This window comes from Ceratotherium simum, chromosome 1, assembly GCF_057802395.1.
Source record: "Ceratotherium simum simum isolate JZ-2026a chromosome 1, ASM5780239v1, whole genome shotgun sequence".
Lineage (NCBI taxonomy): Eukaryota > Metazoa > Chordata > Mammalia > Perissodactyla > Rhinocerotidae > Ceratotherium > Ceratotherium simum.
In genome coordinates, this window is record NC_141900.1 from 59,541,292 (window position 1) to 59,559,915 (window position 18,624).

General features: G+C 46.5%; 1 pseudogene across 1 annotated transcript in view; it reads right to left on the reverse strand.

Moving 5' to 3' along the window:
• Positions 1-18,624, reverse strand: part of LOC147918221 (uncharacterized) — a 27,151-nt pseudogene continuing 8,527 nt past the window's right edge. The window contains exons 3-6 of the transcript XR_015552860.1: positions 13,287-13,300; positions 6,344-6,605; positions 369-476; positions 1-84 (exon numbers count right to left, since the gene is read on the reverse strand). The product of XR_015552860.1 is annotated as an uncharacterized LOC147918221 (transcript). The remainder of the gene's footprint in view (positions 85-368; positions 477-6,343; positions 6,606-13,286; positions 13,301-18,624) is intronic.

Sequence of the window (18,624 nt, forward strand, 5' to 3'; positions counted from 1 at the left end):
TCACCCCATCAGGCAGCGGTCGGCGCACCCGCGCACCCCACTGCGCACCCCACTCCGAGGCTGCTCGGGGTGGAAATGCGACCGCTAGGCCGAGGCCCAGGGCCCGTGAGCAGTTTTCGAAAGGCGCCGGCCGAGCCCTTGCTGGGGTGGGGTGCGGGGTCGGCTCTCACAGGGCTGACCCAGGGTGAACCTGCTATTTTGGGTCCCGGGTGCTGAGGGGCCAAGAGAACAGCTGTGATGGGGGACCCCCGCCTCCACCCCCGGGCCAGCACGTCGCGCGCAGGGTCAGGTCCAGCGCCCCCACCTCTAGTCGGCCAAGGCGTGCGCCTGGGGATCTCTGGGAACCTTGTATGGTCGTATGCCGGTACCTCCCACCCCGCGACACAGACACCTCGAACCCCATATTCGGGCAGCAGCTCCGCCTGCCGTGAGAGTGGCCAGCGCAAGGACAGCAGTCCGGGACGGTGGCCGGCCCCCTGAGGGACAAAGGTGTACGTTCGCAAGTCAACAGCAGCCCTCATCTCCCCAAATTTCCATTTCAGCTCAGGCTTTTCGGACAAAAACAAGGCCGAGGAGTGGCGCGGGGGCGGCGCTCAGCTCTAGTGCCAGGCTGGGTGCGCCTCTGGCCGGCGATCCCCAGGCGCTAAACACCTCGAGGGCGGCCCTTGCGAGGCGGGTCGGGGGCTGCTGCGGGTGCCCGCCGAGCCGGGGCTTCTGTGCTGGAGGCCAGCAGACTCCCCACGGGAATCACTGGGTCCTGGCTCCCGTTGGCGCAACATTCCGCCACGGGCCTGTGTCCTCTGATTTCTCTTTAGGAAACAACCAGATTCTGAAACTCAGGCCACTGATTTAAAACAAAACAAAAATATTTGGGGCTCATTTCGTGTTGTGGAGCATGTAAGAAAATCTGTGTGGGATCCAGGGCGCATTTTCTGAGTCTTGGCAGCACTGTTGCCGGCCCCAGGGCATGGAGAATAGGCGGGTGTAGAAGGATCTGGGAGGATGACATAATCCCAGGGAGGGAAATACACAGAGAAGAAAAACAAAACCCACCAGACTGATTTGTTCCTGCTCCAAATGCATCATCCAAGGAGAATCCCTGTGGGCTACAGTTATGCGGGCTCAGGGGTTGGAGGTCCTCGGATCCACCAATGGTGGAGGAGGTTCCCTGAGATGTGAGCTCCGAACCTTTCCCTTGAGGGTGCAGGCTCTGGCTACAGGAGATGGCAGGAAGAGGGAGAGCTTAGTGCCGGTCCTGGGTGCTGCAGCCCCAAAGTAAACTCCATGCCTGAGATGCCTCTGCATAATGAACTTGCCAAGGCTTCCAGACCTGGAGGAGGGAGTTGGTTAATTATGCAGCAGCTGGAAATCTGGGGGCAGCAATACCCTGGCAGGAGGTGCAGACTAAAGCTTTCAGACTCCCTCTCGTTGCTCGTCTTCCCTCCCCTTGTGTCTCCTTTTCTCTCTGCCATCTTTTCCCCACTCAAGGGAGTCAGGCCTCCAGGTACAAGTGGCTTTGCTCCCAGACATGACTTGGATGAGATGGAGAGACTGGGAAGTTTGAGGAAGGGTCTCACTAGTGGTTCAGATTTCAGAGAACCCAGAAGTGACCACAGTCCAAAGCCTGAAAGAAGAGACTTGAACCACATTCAGTGTCCCAGTGAATTTTTAGGCCTGGAGGACCTAAGAAATGCCATCTTCTAACCCACAGGTTCCTGCTTGCCTGAGAGGCTATGCAGAATTTTGCAAGCAGAAGGGGATAGGAAAAAAAAAAAAAAAAGCCACTGTTTTCTATAGATTTCCTGGCTTAGTTCAAAATCAGTGCTCAGAGAAGGAGGGCATGTGTCCTGTTACTGCTCTCTTGAATGTACTTTTTCTGTCTTTCTCTGGTTTCTAAATGCCCTCACAGCAATCCAGTATTTGATCCTCCCAATGGGAAGTGAATCTGATCAGGGCCTTCCTTGCTCTACTCCTCCTCTGTTCTCCAGGCCCCACAGAAGAACCCACAGAAACACAGAAGGGCCCAGGGGGAGTCTCTGGCCACTGGAAATGACTCTGCCTGGGACCCAGAATCCAGAAATGGTGAGTAGTTTCTCTTCAAAGGCTGCCTGGGTCCTGGGGCTGGGGGAAGGCTAGGCTGGGATGCCACGGGGCCTCCTTTGCAGCTGCACCCAGCCGGGGAAGGGGGTGGGCTCTCAGGAAAATGGGTGAACAGGGCCACCTGGAAAACCTAGATTTCTCCGCTCTCTAGATTCCCTGGAGGAGGAATTCTCTGGCTGGGAGTGATTGTTGCCAATTCCAGTTTCCAGATTTAGTTTTCCGGCCCAGGAAAATTGGGGTCTTGTTTCAATCTTTTCCTAGAAGTTATATGCTCATTCTTCTGCTTTCTGTTTTCTATTAGCCAAACAGAGACTGCACGTAAGATAATCTGGGTTTGTCCCCCCGACCTCTGAAACACGTAATTTGGGGGAGATACTGTATTTAAAATGCCAATCCCCATAATGAGCCCAGCTTAGCAGTGTGAGCTTCCACCCTCCCCTTAATGAACAGAGCTGTAGAGAAATAATTTCACTTTGATCTAGTTTGTGACCTGAGTTTTTGGCTTAAAGAAGACTGGGCGGCTAATTGGATTCTTCAGTTGCCTTTAATCTCCACCTCAACACTTGGAACCTGACCAAGCTGAATTAAAACAAGTCTGATAAACAAGATGTAGCTGGCTCCCAGGTTAACAACAATGAGAAAATCTCCCCCACCACGGTGGGGTTTAATGATCACAGCGTGGTTGGCACCTCACAAAAAACATGAGGCTGTAGGCCCCCAGAACCTGCAGCACGGAAGTCTTCAGAATCCTTTTCCCTTCCCTCCCAACACCCTGGATGTGGTTTAATTAGAAAGAGAAGGCCGGGGGTAGAGGGAGGCAGGGAAGAAAAACTTACAGTTGGTGAAAAAGGCAGGGTTGGGGGGCTCATCTCAAAGGGAGGCAGGACGTTGAAGAGACTTTGTCCCTGGGAGAGGAAGCAGGCCGAGCCTTTGAGGGCTGGACAGTAAAGATTGCAATTCGAATTTCCAACTGTGCTCCAAGAGTGAGGGGGTGCAGGAGGGAAATAGGATATGAGGGGCAGGGTTATGCAGCCTGAGGGGCTGGGAATCATGGGTTTTATTTAATCTTTTCAGATGCCAGGGTTTTGTGTTCTGGAGGCAAAGCAGAAGGAGGAAGGAGTCTGCTGGGACCTCCCCATTCTTAGTGTGGGGCCTGAGAAAGGGTTCTCTTGGGCTCCCCTCCTGATGCTCCAATTTGTTCTCTGCTTAAGAAGCTGGAGGAGTTCTGAGAGACTACTTCCTCCAAGGCAGTGGGAGTTTGAGTTAGGTCAAGATCTCTCAACCTAGACACTATTGACATTTTGGTCAGATAATTCTTTGCTATGGAGGGTGTCCTGTGCACTGTAGGATCTTTAGCAGCATCTCTGGTCTCTATTCACTAGATGCCAGTAGCCTCTACCCCAGTTGTGACAACCAAAAATGTCTCCAGACATTGCCAATGGTCCCTGGAGGGCCATAACCATCCCCCAGTTGAGAACCACCAGTTTAGGCCTCTGTGAGGCATTTCTGGGAAAAAAGTGGACTGCTTTGCTTGAAATGGTCTTTGTAGGGGTTCAGAGAACCAGGGGAGCAGGATGGGGGACTCCTTCTTTTGGCCTCTCTGGCCAGCTGGATCATGAATACCCTCTCAGGGCTGTCTTGAACCTCCATTGCAACACTTTCATGAAGGCTTTGAACAAGCATGTAGCTTCTAGGGCATATAATCTAAACCTTTAGACACATTGAATCTAGGAGAAGTGTGTGTGTGTGTTTAGGATAGATGCCTGGGGATGGGTAACCAGGCCTCACCTTTTCCTACAGCCTTGAGTGTACCTTGGCACACCTGGCCTTTAAGTGGGAAATGGCTGAGCTTTTGCAACCTGTGCTGTCGAGGGTATCAGAGAGTGGAGAGCCTGTTGCGAAGGCTGAGGTGCGAGTTGGTCTCTATGATGTTGTGAGGCAGATTCTGATCCCATAAGGGCTCTGCAGCCAGCTCTTCCCTCCAGCTCTGAGACCCAGCCAACCTGACTCGGAGCAACCTCTTCTCACCTAGGTTTTCTTGAAACTGTAAAGTCCAGGAAAGTATGAGTTTGGCATAATTTATTGAATATTTGGCATTATTACTATAATGCTAATGGAAAATAATTTAAAAATAAGAATTTTACCACAGTCCAGCCATCTCAACCAGATCTGCCCTCCCTCCCTCCTTTCTCTCTCTCAAAACTTTCTTCTGAGTTTTCTTTCCAGACTGTGTCCACATAGAACGTAAATAAAGGAAAGTAAAGATTGAGAGAAATTGGTTAATTCACAAGGATGGTTTTATCAGGCTTGAATATCAATAGTAAGAATAGAGTTAAGTTGGGTAATCCTTATATGTGTTTTTACCACAGGCACCCTTAGTCTATCCTCTCAAACAGGTTATAACCATTCAGGGCTAGCTAGACACCTTTAGGAGTCAGTGTCTCCAGACTTATTAAGCTTTAGGTATTTGATCAGAAAAAAAAAATCACTTATTGAGTGCTTAGGGTACTAATCACTCTACAAATATTAACTCATTTAATCTGCAAAACAACTCTAGGAGCTATTATTATCATCACCCCCATCTCACAGATGGGGAAACAGAGACAAAGCCAGGTTCAGTTACTTGCCCAAGGTCATCCAGCTACTAAGGGGCAATGCCAGGAGTGAACCCAGGTGTTGAGTCCAAGGCCATGTTTTGGGCTGCTAATCACTGCTACCTCTTGTTAATGTGCTCGGTAGAGACAGTGGCCCAGAGGACGGAAGTTGGGGAGGTGGGTATCTCTGTGCTAAGCAGGTAGCCACTGCTCTAGAAGCCTCACTCTGAGTTTCAGACCAAGATTCCCTGTCAACAGTGGGTCTATTAATAGAAGCTTTTCTGATCATTGAAAGTAAGTTATGGGAAATGTAATGTACATCCCTGGTATTTACTACCTCAGGAACACAGGAGACGTGATGAAGCAGGGAAGGTTGTAATTGTAGAAAAACATCAGTTCTAGTAACAGAAATCAGTGGCAGCCAGAGACGTTCTCCCGAGGTTTCCGGCCCTGCTGGTGGCCCTTCCACCAGGCTCCATGCAGGCAGGAACCCCCCAGAGGAGGAAAGGGGTCTGTTATAGGAGTCATCAACCTGTCACCACGGCTAGGGTGAATATGGCTTCTGAGTTGGGGGGAGGGGGTGGAGGCTTAGTCTTTAGCACCACCAGCTGCAGGGAAGGGGGGAGGGTGCTATGGGGTGGGGGTTGAGGGGTGAGGCTGGAGGTGGAGCAGGCCTTCTCTACCCACAGCCCTGGAACAGACATTTATTGAGTCAGCTAGCCTCCGTGCTAGGCACTGCTTGGCATTTAGCATGAGCAAGGTGGTACTGACCCTCAAGCAGCCTGAACATAAGTGTGTGCATGTTTGGGTTTGTGTGTGAGAGAAAAATAGGGTAACACAACTATATAAATGATGGCACTGAAGGCTAAGACAAGAACCCAGGGATGCAGCAGTATGAACAGTGAGCTAAGAGGTGTGGGGGTGTGGGGCTCTGGTTGGGGCAGGCAGCAAGGAGGCTAGAGTGCTTGTCCTGGGCGGAGAGGGTGTCTCTGACCTGGGCAGGCAGAGAGAGGGGGTTGTCTCAGGTGGAGATGCAAGGGGGTTGCTGGGAACAAGCACAAGCACATTTTGGCTAAAGGGAGGGGAGGGTAAAGGAAGTACTGCCCAGCATGCACTATGTTCTAGATGCTGTGCTTTGTAGGGATGATCTCATTAACCTTTACAACACCCCTGAGTTGGGCACTGTTGTCATTCCAATTTTACAGATGAGGAAACTGAGGCAGAGGGTAAGTAGCTTGTGCAAGGTCCCACAGCTTGGTGGCAGAGGCCAAGATCTGTGTGATTCAGGATCCCCTCTCTCAGCCACTCGGAACCAGGTCCATAGGTGGTCTTGGGCAGTTACGTCCAGGTAAAGGGGAGCCTAAGGGGGAGGCCTTGGTTTGTGATTCGCCTAAGAAAAAGCTGTCTTGTTCTTAGATTTCTGTATTTCCCTCCTGCCACCATCACATCCTGCGGAAGATATCCAATAGAGATGAGAAATTGAGTCTTTTTTCCGGGGCGGGGCAGACGGCACCGTCGCTCAGGGTAGGGACCAGAGCGTGGAGGCCGATTGGAGGCCGTGAAAGCGCCCGTGGACTAATGGACAGACGTGGCAAGCGACCGCCAGAAGCTAAAGCCCTGGAGATCCCGGGCCCGGAGCCGGAGGGGACCTCGCAGGCCGGGCTGGGGCGCGGCGAGGCCTCCTCCCCATCGGGCCGCGTCCTCGAGCTTGAGCTCGCTGGGGGCTGCGGGCTCCCAGAGCCGCCTCGGCCCGCCGGGCCTCCTCCGTCCGCCTCACCCAGGGCTGCGGAGGGCCGGCCCGCGCGGCGGCGACATCGAAATGGGGCAGGGATCCCCCCTTTTCCCGCTCTCGGAGAGGGACCCAGGCTGCCGGCTCTGCGACTTCATCAAGTGCGTGACCCGGGCCAAGTCCTGCAACTTCTAATGTGAGGAAACGTTAATAATGACAATAGTGACAATTCTACACGCGCTTGCTTACCCCTCCTGATAGGATCGAATGAGATCGTTTATTCAACGAACACATATGTGATGCCCACCTATTATATGACAGGCACTGCCCTAGGCTCTTTCACTCTAAAATATTCGCTTTTTATTTGTGTCTTTTTGGATAAATTTTATTGAAATATTATGTACAAAAAAGTACATAAATCATAAGATCAACAAAATATCACCAGGTGAACACACTTGTGTAATTAGCAACAGATCAAGAAACAGAAGGTAACCAGCACCTCACTACCCCCCAAGGGGAGCCACTAACCTAATATCTAACACCAACAAATATTTTTATTCAACAAATAAATGATGCTGTGCAAGGGCATTACACACAGCCTACAGTGCTCTCAATAAGAGGCCCCATTATCTAAGTTAGTTGCAGTTGAGCTGGGATGGGATTTATATGAGTGCTTGCTTTCCTGGAGACTTGGTTTCCCACCCCCATCCTCTCACAGAACAGCCAGGCACCTCCTGTCATCTTGGGCTTCCTGGGTGGAATGAGGGAGTTAGCTTTCACTAAGAGGACCATTCCTTCTGTGACTAATGAAGGTGGCTTTGGTGTATCTCCGAAATTATAGGACAGATTTGGAGCATGGCTTGTGGCAGTATTTATTATCACTAAAACAAATACTATTAATACATTCATAATAACAACACGTTTGAAGGTGAATGTCTCCAGCCTGAGGCTTATCATAAATGTGGGGGCTTGGGCTCATCATAAAACCTCAAAGGGGTTCTACTACTTTGGAGCTAGATATGCTCAGAACAGGGGCAGCCATTAGGTATAGAGAAAATGATGGAGTAACAATTCATTACATAGGAGGGGGATTTACAATTGGCAAAGCACTGCCCGTTTCTCTGTCTGTTTGGTGGGGTTAATATGAATACTTCCCTGGGTTTTGTTTTTGTGATGACGGAAGAGTATGGAACATAAAGACCGTTGGTTAATTCTGAAGTGCAAGGTGACTCTGGCTTTAGCTCTGGAGTCACACAGACTTAGATTTGAGTCCCCACTCTGCCACCTACTTGCTTTGTGACCTTGGAGAACTCTGTTTACATTTCTAAAGTTGTTTCCTCGACTTAAAAGTGGATATAATAATATCACCTATAGCCTATAGGTTGTAATATCACTTATAGCCTGTAATATCACTTAGAGCCTATAAGGTTGTAAAGTTTAAGTTCTATGATGCAAATAAAGCACTCAGCCCAGTGCCTAGAATAATGTACGTATAATAATAGTTAGCTTTAATTATATATTATCAATATTGTTATATAATGTAATTCTTACAGACATGGCAGAAATCATTCTGATTTTATAGGTGATAAAATAGAAAGTATTGAACTACTAACATATGCTACCTCCTGGATGAACCTAAAAAGTATGCTGAGAGAAGTCAGACACAAGAGACCACCTATTCCATCTATCCAAAATGTCCAGAAAAGGTAAATTTATAGAGACAGAAAGTAGACTAGCTGTTGCCTCAAGCTGGAGGTGGGAAGGGAGATTAACTGTAGCAGGGCATGAGGGATCTTAGTGGGAGAATGAAAATGTTCTAAAACTGATTTATTGTGATGGTTGCACCATTTGGTGAAGTTACTAAAAATCATTTAATTGTACATCTGAATTAGGTGAGTGTTATGATATATAAAATATATGTCAATAAAGTTGTTTAAAAAACTCAGAAAGTATCACAGAAGAAGAGGGAGAACAGAATCCAAGTTTCCAATTAGGTGTTCTGTTGACAGTGGTACAGTCATTTGCCTCCCATTGGGTAGGAGAGAGAAGGTAAACAGCAGGGGAGGAGCTACTGTTAGAATCTTCGTTAAATAAGGGATGGAACTAAGATAATTTGGAGAATGTGGAGATGGCAGTGTCTTAAGGAGGGGAGAATGGAGGAACAATAAGCTTTTTTGGGGGGTGTAAAAGAGTGAGTAATAATTGTGGCTAACTTGTATTAAACTCTTTGTATTCTAAAAAGCTTTATACTCTAAAGCTATATTCGTATTCTAAAAAAGCTTAGTGTTCTAAAATCTTCATATACATCATCTTGTTTAAACTGCACAACATATTGTAAAATGAGTAGTGTTATTATCTCCATCTTTGAGCTGATGAACTTGAAGCATAGAGAAATTAAATAACTTGACCAAAGTCATAAGCTCATATTTGGCAGAGTCAGGATTGGAACCCAGATAGTTTCTTCCAGAGTACTTGTATTTTACACTGATGCTGTTAATGCATATGAAAAGGAGGAGGGGGATGTCAGGGGTCTGAGCAAAAATCCTGAGTTATGTGTGTGACCCTGGAATATTCTGAGATTTTTCCCTAAGGAAATATGATGTTGTTTTATGTGTAGATAAGAACCACATCAGACCTCTTGGTGGGAGTGGATCCTCTCAGCTTATTGCTGCTGAGTGCCATTTTTCTATATGAATATTTTGACATGCCAGACAACCGCTTCATTTATGCATGTTTGAAATGTGGCCATGCTCATTTCCCCTACTATGAACTGAGCTCATGTTTCTGGGACAACATTCAGACTGATTTAAACGATCCCAGAGTCCAGCCCATGTTCCAAGTCACATTACCCTCTCCCAGCCACTTTCACAGTGTCCTCCCTTCAACCAAGGCAGTGCCCTTCCTGCTGCAATCCTGTCCCTGGAAATCCTGTTCAACTTTCCAACGCGATTTCCTCCATAAAGTATGAAGCCCTTCTGGATTAAATAGAAACAAAAAACATGTTTTAAAGATCTACTCTCATCGTTTGCTGCATTGAGAGAGAATTTGTGCTACTAGAGGACAAAACAGGCCACATCTACACAGAACTTGAGAAGTAATGGATTAAAAACTGCAGTGCTTTCAAGGGCCAAAAAATACTGCACTTAACCTTTTTATTTGAATTGTTTGAATAGATTAAGTGGAAGTAATAGTCTCACTTCTTTCATTCTTTTGGTTTAAGGGATTTTAAAAACTATTTGCACATATGAAACAGGCAATTTGCATGTTGAAGTGAGAGGAATGCAAGTTTCTCGGATACTGTACAGGGAAGAGAAGAGGTTGAAGGGAAAATTAACATAGTCATAAGAAGATCAGAGAGAAGTGGACAAGTGATAACAATCTGGTGGTCTTGGGATGGGGAAGGGGTATGATTTTTAAAAATCTGTATCTTTTTGTGTGTGTGTGAAATACAAAACGAATGCATGCTTACTTAAAAAGAAATCGAACTTTGAAGGAATATATAAGCGTGCCAAGTTAATTCTCCACATACCCCCCTCTCACTATCACCCCAAAGATAAACAATGTAATAGTTGGGTGTATATTCCTCCAGATGTATGTGCATATAAAAAATACATGTATTTCCTATATAATTATCCGTGAAATAAAAAGTCATTAATCATATCCAAGTGAGTTGCAGACATTTACTTACAATTTCTTTCTGCACTTTAAGAAATGTGGAATCATACCATATATACTGTTTTTCACAACTTACTCTTTCATTTAATGTAAGCTTAGACCTGTTTGCCTGTGAACACACAGATCTCCTTGTATATAGAATATTTCTTGATATGTATACTCATTATTTAACCATTTTATTTATATAGTAATGGATGGTTGGGTTATTTCTACTTTGTCATTACCACTAAAATGATGTAGCAGATATTTTTTTGAGTGCATTGTGTACGAAAAATTTCAAGTGAGATTGTGGGGACAAATGGAATAATAACTGTAAATGCATTTAAATGTCAAAATTGCCTCCAAAGAAGTTTTATGTCTTTTTTTTTTTTTTACGTTTCACCAGTAGTGTGAGGGTGACAGTGTCCTTGTATGCTGTCGTCCGTTTTCAAAGTTCTTCTGCACAGACTGAATTCTATAGAAAATAGTCTTATTTGAACTTGACAGAGCTTCTCCTCCATAGAGGGCAGGCTGGAATAGGTGAGGGGGCCTTGAAAGGAAGACCACTTCGGGGAGCCCTGGCGTGTGTCCGAGGGGAGGGGCAGGTCGGAGCGACGGCCCCCGGGGGTCGGGGTGTCTGCAGGACTCGCCACAACTCAAGAGGGGCCGGACACCGCCGCCTGGAGCCCAAGGCTTTCTCAGCGGATGGAGAATCCCTTTGTAAGCCCAGGCAGGAATGGGCTCCACCAGCCCAATGTTCCCGGAGGGTCAAATTTCTTCCCGCAAATCCGTATCGTTCGTTTCAGGGCATTCCCAGCTGCAGCGCAGGCTCCGGGCCCTGCAGCCGTCCGCCCGCCGCCCGGACGCCGCGCGCCCCGGGGTTTCTCGCCCGCGCGGCTATGCGCGCCGCTGGGGCCGCCAGAGCTCGCACCTGCGGCGGCCGTGTTTGCAACGTGCAGCCCCGCGCGTCTCGGGTTAGGAGGCCGAGGACCCATGGCCAACGTGTGAGTGCCCTGAGGGTTTGGGTCTTGCCGGTTACACATGTGCTGCTTTTCCTGCCTGCGACTGGCGGGCCCACGTGTGGGTAGAGGAAAATAGGCCCAGGCGGACCTAGACAACCTCAGGTGCGCTGGGGAAACTGAAGCTGAGGTACGAGCAGCAGGGCCGTGGAGCTCAGACTTGCCAGCCCAGCCGTGGCCAGTATAGCGGTGTCCTAAACGTGCAGGAGCTGCACCCCTTTCCCCCTGCCCCCCACCACCCGCAGGTCCCCAGCTATGCCTCTTCTTGGGTCAGTGGACTGCAGAAGGCTCCAACTGGCCTAGTAGGCCACTTCTGGCCTGGAGTCATTGGCCAATACAGAATTTTGTAACAAATTCAAGTTAGTTGCCAACATGTAAAAACACTTGAAAAGGAAATATCTGGCAACGCTATCAGCTGGAGCTGAGAATCTGCCGTCCCTGTCTTCTCAATTTCCTAACGTGACCAAGGCCATATCTCTCATTGCTGCTACCAGGCTGCTCCTGGAGGCACTGGTGTGTGTCCCCTGCTGGAGTCACAGAGTATCATGGTGGGAGCACCCTGAGAAACAAATCCCTTTAGCTTCCTCTGATGCTTGATGCTGTGAATTGGCCAAGGTTACCCAGTGTGTGGCAGAGTTGAGATTGGTAGTAATGAGGGCCCAGAGCTGTAAGGTGACTTAATTGAAGGTCATCCAGCCAGGCGATGGCAGGGTCAGGACTAGAGCCCACTGTCCTGACCATCGGCCCATTCTCTTGGCTGCCCAGGGGACTCAATAAAACACAGCTGTTGGCCAAAGATGTTGTACATGATCCTGACCTGGACTCGTGGGCTTTTGACCTAGTCATTGGTCAGACCACCCAAACTTCTCCTGCCTCCATCTACACCTATAGAATGGAGAGAATCCTTAACGGCTGGCATGTGTCTTTCTTTCAGCTTTCAGGTGCTGGGTTCTTGTTTAAGAAACTTCATAGAACTGTGGGCAGCTGTTCCTCATCCTCACACACAGTCTGAAAATGGACCTGGCCAGTACTATAGCAATTATACTTGAACATGCTAATCTGATCCCATTGGAAATCGGTGCATCTAACCATCAGGGGAGTTTTCCCAAACCTTCCAACTTGCCACCTACAGGGTGGATGGAAATAAGAAAAGTAATAGCCATGTCACATGGCCAGCCCTGTCATAAATCTGAGTTCTGTCCCACATTTTTCACTGGGAAGCCAGAAAGAATTGGCTAGACTAGCAGAGGGCCCACAGTGGTGGAGACTCCCTATTGTAAAACCAGCACAGGGAAGCACAGTGGATGGAAAATGAGTTGTTAGAGATAATAACTGGTGTGGGAAAGGACAAATATTTATGAAATGGCTTATTTTACTTAGGAGCATTTCCCACCCAAGACTAAAGCATGTAAAACAGGCCAGAGACCCTGATGTTTCTCCACCAAGGAAGTAAAAGTTTGAGGCATTGATGTTAAGTTAGCATATGTAATATCTATCTGTAACTGTATTAGCTCTTCAGAGATATCCTGTTACCTCTCCAGCAGTAGGTGAACAGCTTACAAAAGCCTCATTTTTTTGTGAGAGAGGCTCAATTTGGATCTGAAATCAAGAAAGCTTAACCATACCCACTCTATATGAAATTACCACCCCATTTTAATAAGGTCGAAGTTGTTTAATAGCTCATTTAAAGTCTCACAGCAAGTTGAGCACAGAAATAGAAATAGAATAGTTGGCTGTTTTTCTCAATTGGTCTCCTGAGAAAGGCTTGTTCGTTTTCATTCTGTCTCCAGAGAACTTCTCATTTGCCCTCGTCACAATCTGACTACAATATCTCACTTAGGTGATATCACTGTGCAGGTAAAATGATTTTTTTAAAAAGTGGCAGATTGTACAATTAAAAATAATTAGGTTGCTGGTTGTGCTCTAGCAACTTTTTCTTTGGTTCAGCTGCCTGCCTGGAAAAAGTGTAGCCTGAAGTTCTATGAAGATGTTGTATAATTGTCAGTGGAAAATATCACACACATACACACACACACTTATCACCACCCAGAAAAACTTGGAAAATTTACATTTTCTTATAGATTTCTCTTTCTGTCTCTCGCTTTTTAATTTGGAAAATGTGACTCCTTTATTCCCATTCTCTTGTAGGCCTTTGGTCTGTCTGGTGTGGTGCTCTATGATGTCAGAGACCCAGGCTTGTTGCTCTGCCATATATGGGTCCAAGATGTCTGTACACAAGCTCCAGGCAGCAGGACAGAGGAACAAAAAAGAAGACCATGCAACTGGCTTATACATTTCTGTCTTTTAAGGAAGGTGCCTGGAAGCTGCCATATGACTTTTCTGCTGACATTCCCTTGGGCCAGAACTTAGTCCCAAGACTACCCATAGTTGCAAGGGAGGCAGAGGAATGTGGTCTTTAGACTTGAAAGCCATGTGCACAGCTGAAGATTGGAAGTACTTTCATCACAAAAGAAGAGACAGCTGTCTCTGTCACAGTAACTCTGTAACAAAGTAACTAGCACAGTAGAGGGTACACAGTAGGATATCAGTAATATTATTTAGATTGAGTTAAACTAAAGTGTCTTTTGAGGATTTCTGAGACCTTCACCAGGAAGATTAATAACACTGGAATCTTCTACTGGGCCTAGGGACAAGAAACTGGGAGGAGAAGCTGGTGAGAGGGAATCAAGTAGTTTTGCTTTCCAAATTTGCTGTACCTTTAAGTCAGCTCTCTGGAGAAGGGAGATGTTTTTGTAATGTATTCCCTCCATCTCACAACATTCCATTGAAAACAGTGCCCAACGTGGTGTCTTCCTTTCATTTCTTATACTATCCACTTCCCACAGATACCAAAGAAATTCTCACACCACCAAAACTTTATCTCTTCCTTCAAAAGAGAAAAGAGATTGGCAGGAATAGTCCAGATTTGGGAATTTACAATATTTGTGGCATTACATCAGTGACATTACTGTAAGGCACTAGGCAGGATGCTCCTCAGTTAACAACGTGAAGGAAGTAAGAGGACTTGGAACCCTTCTCATCTGCTCTCTTCATTTCCTCAATCCTGTCTCCATACCTGCACCCCAGTCCTCCTCTCACCCATTCCCATAACACTGGTAAAGTGTTGATGGGTCACTAAGGACTGAGCAGGTAATGGCTTAAAATGAGGCTCCTCCCAGAGGGCATACTCCTTAATAAGCAGAAGAAAACTTTTATGAGTCCAAAGATTAGAGGTGACAATGACAGGCAGTAGGGCTCTATTTGGGCCAATAACTAGGTGAAGAAGGCAAGGCAGCTGTTATTCACCCCTGTTCAACAGGGGAGTAAAGAGAAGCTCCTGAAGGTTAAGCAACCTGTCCAAGCCCACTAGTGGTAGAGCCAGTATTGAAACCCAGGGCTCTTTGGCTCTGAATATAAGTTGCTGCCCACTGGTATATTTGCTCCAGGCATGGGGTTCTTGCTTCACTCATCTTCCTTTCATTCCACAAACTTATAGAACTCCCTTAGGCTCACATCAGGGAAGTAACACACCACGATAGTGATAGCTAACATTTATTGGGGCTTACTATATGCTAGATAGTCTTCTAAGTGCTTTATATATACTAACTCATTTATCTTCATATGGCCGCATTTTACAGATGAGGAAACTGAGGCTTAAAGAAGCTAAGTAACTTGCCCAGCATCACAAAGCTAGTATAGTGAGTGGCAGAGCTGGAATTAGAACTGAAGCAGTCTAACTTGAGTCTGTGCACTTAACTATTACACTAGATTGCGACTACAGTTAAGAGGGCAACAGTGGTATCCTATTATTATTTATAGACCATCTGCCTATGCCTTTAATCTACCATAAAGGGAAAATTCCATTATCATACTAGGCATGTCTTGATTTTCTTCTCACTCTCCCAGATCCCAGTGAATGGAGTTACAGAAAGGACTCAGGATCCTGGATGCCGTCTATGATGGCATTGCAAAGATGCCAGCCAGATAATTCTTTATTTCGGTTATGCATTTACCATCTCCATATTTGTTGAACTCTGACAAATGCATGAATGCACCGTAGTTTTATTATGTAGTTATTTATTTCTGAGAAATGTTAGCCACTATGTAGGGAGAGGGGCACAAACATATTATTGGCTCTTTGGGCACCTTGCCCTTTCACTTCACATTCACTGCTGGTTCTCACTCACCAGGAGTATAAAGTTGAGAAAGGAGAAGCATAGACGCAGGAGGGTGAAGTTGGGGCAGAGCTAAGGTGGGAGGAGAGGGAATTTGCATTTATTGAGTACCCACTCCAGGCCAGACACTGTGCTAGGCCCTTTCCATCTGGCATCTCATTAAATCTCCAGAACAGCTCTGAGAGGCAGACCTCATATTATCCCCCTGACAGCTGCATCTTAGATCTGACATCCTGCAGCTTTGGTCTGTCACTGACTAGTAAGAAGCAGAGCTGGGGTTCAAGCTCAGGTCTGTCTGGCTTCCAAGTGCGTGTTCTTACCTTGTCACTGTCTGCCTTTGAAGTGCCAGAAATCTTGGCTGGGCAAGTTTGAGAGCATTTCTCCACCATCGATTCTTTTCTCATAGCAGCTACAGATCCTCTTCTATCTCTCCAAAGGTCCCTGGGATCTGTCTCTCTCCCACCCGGACTCAAAATTCAGGCCTCACTGCACTTCAGACCAGCTCTTTGCTGCTCCTCTCCTTCTGGTTCAGAAGCTCTCAGAATCTACATCCACAGGGAAAGTGGATTCACGGCTATTGGAAGTAAGTGGTATTTACAAGCCTGGGTTTCCCCCTGGCTCTCCCATTTACTATCTGTGTGACCTCAGGCCACTTGCTTAACCTCTCTATGCGGGTTTCCTCATCTGTAAAATGGGGAGACCCATACTTCTCTCTCTGTTTGCTATGAGGCTTAGCTGAGCTTAGAGCCTGAGCACATGGGCTTTTTCTTTTTCCATTGCCAGTATTGGGAAAAGATGAGAGTTGTGACGGAAGGAAGGTTCTAATAAAAGGAAAATTGGTCAATTTTTGGAGGTAATCTGGCTCTTCAGTTGCTGATGGGCCATATTTAGGATTAAAATCATGGCCTGACTGTTGCTCTTGTGAAAGCACAAACTCCCTCCTCAGGGCCTAAGACCAGGGCAGAGCTACATCTGGATCCGGGTTCCTTTGGCCCTTTCCATGCCTATTTTTAAAATAGTGACCTTTCTTTTTTCTTCTAATTCTTTCCAAGAACAGTAAGGCTGACTCTAGAATAATTAGGAAAACATTCCAACGTTGACATATTGCCAATAATGGAAGTTATGAAACAACTTTAAGTCCATTATAATAAAAACTTGCATTAACAGCACATTATGTTATGTATACTTGTAAATTGTCGGTCATATTTCACAACTGTCTGCCTTTCCTTTGTGCGCCTGTCAGTATTGCCAGGATTTAAGGATGGGGCGGGGACTAAGAATAATTCATTCATTTTGTAGAATTCTCTACAAAATTCATACTCTCGCCTGTGAAGAGTCTGAGACTTTGCTCCTTATTGTGGCTCTGTGACCTTGGTTAAGTCCTCTGAACTCTCTGAATCTTGGCTTCCTCAACTGGAACCTGGAAAGAACAACTCTGGCCTCTTCTGTCTCAATAGGCACCTGGGGAGGAGCAAACAAAATGCTGGACAGAGAAGGCCTTTGGACCACCCTAAACTAATAGAGAAATATCAAGATTAATCTGGTGATCCATGAAGGTATGTCTGGAGTGAGAATGAAAGAAAAAAACAAGAAACAAAGACAAAGAAGTCAAAAGGAGTAACAGTGTTCCTTGCTTTGACATTCATTAGCTGAGTGATTTTGGGGGAGGCACTTCACCTCTCTGGGCCTCAGTTTCCTCATCCGTAAAATAGGGATTATATTAATAACTGCTCTTCCTAGTACACATAATTATTGTATCAAATGGGACAGTGGGTGTGAAAGTGTCACCCGAATGAGAAAAGACCAGCCAACTGCTAATTAGTATTAATACTGGTAGCAGTAATGCCTGGTGAAGCTGCAGTATTCTTCCAGGGCTTCAACAAGTTTAGCTACCTTTGGAAATGAAATCAGTCTTTTGAGATCACAGGGCATGACCTGTTAGCTTCCACAGGCAGGGGCTGAATCCACTGAGTAGGAGCCTGGCCTCTGGCATCACACTGCTAGGATTCAAGTCTCACCTCTGCCACTAACAGGCTGTGTGATCTTGAGTAAGCATTTAACCCCTCTTTGATTGGTTTCTCCACCTTATCCCATGGAGTTGTGAGGATTAAGTGATATAAGACATGCAAAGCATTTAGAATGGTACCCTGTACACAAAAAAATATTTATAGCCATCTTTATTCTTGGTTATTCTTTGTGGAAGCTTGGCCTCATGCTGCATCATTTATAACATTAGCTGTAAATTTACCTTATTAAATAGCATCCCAGAGTATGTCTGATACTGGAAAAATCTGACGAATGAAAAAACATCTATATCTATAGCTACGTGGATCAGGCCTTTTTGGCTCTTACTAAAGCTGCTTGCTTTTAACCAGCCACAGCAGACGCCTAAATCACCATCTTGAGATTTCAGAAAAGAAAAAATACTGGTATATCTCAAGACTAAGAGGCTGCAGGAGGGAGGTGCTGGCAGAACTGCCTTGGGTCCCTGCCCATAGTCTTTGGGGGGCCCATTGAAAATCTATTTCTAAGCCTCACCTTTCCTTGTTCCCAGTTACTCCCAAGGCCCTTCTTTCCATTCTGTTTGTTCTCTAGCAGGATGGGGTACCCAGATGATATGGAAGATCTGCTCTTCTCTACTCTGGAGCCAGCAAGCCAAATCGCATCTCCAGGCCTCTGATTCCCTTTTGAGAGAGAAATCTCTGCGTAGGGCAAGTTTTCCACTCTGCTCCAGCTGCTGCAGTTCCAGAGTAGTTTCTCATCTGCCACCAGTGAGGCATGTCCTTAGGCAGTGGATGAAGGAGGAGATGAGTGAGGAGCTAAATTAGATGACATGGTTAGGTAAAAAGTTAGTGCCCAAATAGATATATGGAAGCAATCAAGTGGAAAGAATAGGGGTGAATAAACATGGGTAACAGAGGTATAAAGCTCTGCACCAGAGGTTTTTTTTAAAAAAAGGTACTTAAAAAAAAGCCATTCCAGGCATTGTGGAGAATCGTGGGAACTTAGAAACCAGGGTGATGGAATCCATACGGTGGCAGTTCTTACACTGGAGTGTGCACCAAAATCACTTGGAGAGCTTGTTAAAACACAGATTGCTGGGCCCCCCTCCAGAGTTTCTAATTCAATAAGTCTGGAGTGGGGCCTGAGAATTTACATTTCTAACAAGTTCCCAGGTGATGCAGGGACCACACTTCCAGAAACTCTGTCAAGGGCACGGCCCGGTGGCGCAAGCGGTTAAGTGAGCGCGCTCCGCTGCCGTGGCCTGGGGTTCGCAGGTTCGGATCCTGCGCGCACCTATGCACCGCTTGGCAAGCCATGCTGTGGCGGGGTCCAGTATAAAGTGGAGGAAG